At 59.7% G+C, this 1,259-nt stretch overlaps 1 protein-coding gene across 5 annotated transcripts in view; it reads left to right on the plus strand.

The window, feature by feature from the left end:
- The window catches only part of PACRGL (parkin coregulated like), a 14,713-nt gene that overhangs the window by 9,764 nt on the left and 3,690 nt on the right, over window positions 1-1,259 (plus strand). The gene's annotated exons all lie outside the window — the stretch shown is intronic.

The raw sequence follows: 1,259 nt of genomic DNA on the forward strand, positions 1-1,259 counted from the left end.
TCCTGCTGGAGCTTCCTCCTCACATTCGTTAGCAGCTCAGAGTTGGGGCTTGTATTTTCTTTCCACTGTTTTTCTTGGACTTATAAAAGCTGCGTTTTTGTTTTTGTTTTTGCTATAGGGTGTATGCACTCTCCAGAGACAGAGAGAATGAGAGTAAGAACTCATTCCCAGTGGGGATGGCCACGCCGTAGTCCTTTCTTCTGCCAGAATTTTGGGCGCGCGCGCACACACACACGTACCTAGTGTGTTTTTCAAGCTGCTGGGTCCAAGACTCAAACTGCACACTCAGCCGTGTGGGATCCTGCTACCTTTGCCACCAGTGCTGGCCTCGGCTGTACTTTAATTTCTGCCCTGCAGATGGTGTACTGTACCCCAGGGGCCGCAGGCTAAGCCTGTAGGAAGTAAGGGTGGTGGTGAGCCTAGTGCCGCGGCTGTGCTAAGGTAGGCGTGCCGGGAGTCGAAGCCCCCCTGTGCCTGGTGTGGAGAAGACAGTCAGGACTCGCTCTTGAGCCTTGCTATGCGGGACGTCTTCCAGAGGATGGAGGTCCCGGCAGGGAGCTGCTGGCATCTTCCGGGTTAGGGTTCGTGGCCCAGTGTCCCACGGATTGCACACGAGCGTGCGCACAGTGACACATTTAGATTGACAGGTCATCATGCGTTCACGTCTAGCGTCAGTCTGCCGCGCTCTGCCCTCCGGGTGCTGGGCGTTGAATGAGCTGGGGGCGCAGGGCTGAGCAGGCGTGGACGGGCTCCCCGCCCCCGTGAAGGCTGGTGTCCTGAGGGAGAAGACTGGGCCAGGACGGCAGCTGAGGGCATCGGGCCGGGTGGAAGCAGAGCACCTGGTTATTTCCACAGGTCTCCCAGCCCCTGCCCAGAGGAGGGAGGAGACACTAACCTTCAGGGCAGGGGCCGTGGAGGTGTGAGGAAGAGGAGGTCTTGCCTGGGCCTCATCTGTGCCTCCAGAAAGAGACCTGGGGCTAAGACTGCGGCAGACTGAGATACCGAGGTGTCTGCCGGGCCGCGGCGTTGGTGGGACACTGTCCGGGGTGGGCCCCACTGTGTGAACCACACCGCACCCCTGCTCCCGAGGTCCTGCCTGCCCTCGCCTCGCCTCACCCCCGTCCTTCAGAGGCCCACCTCCCCACCCAGCCTGCAGGACAGACCTGCCTGGGTGGCCCTGCAGTCTGCGGTGCTTCCTCTCCCTGTCACTCACTGCTTCACGCAAACTCTCCCTCTTTGTCATCTCTTCTCTTATTGTA

Source organism: Tupaia chinensis, unplaced genomic scaffold, assembly GCF_000334495.1.
Source record: "Tupaia chinensis unplaced genomic scaffold, TupChi_1.0 Scaffold000695_1, whole genome shotgun sequence".
Taxonomy (NCBI): domain Eukaryota; kingdom Metazoa; phylum Chordata; class Mammalia; order Scandentia; family Tupaiidae; genus Tupaia; species Tupaia belangeri.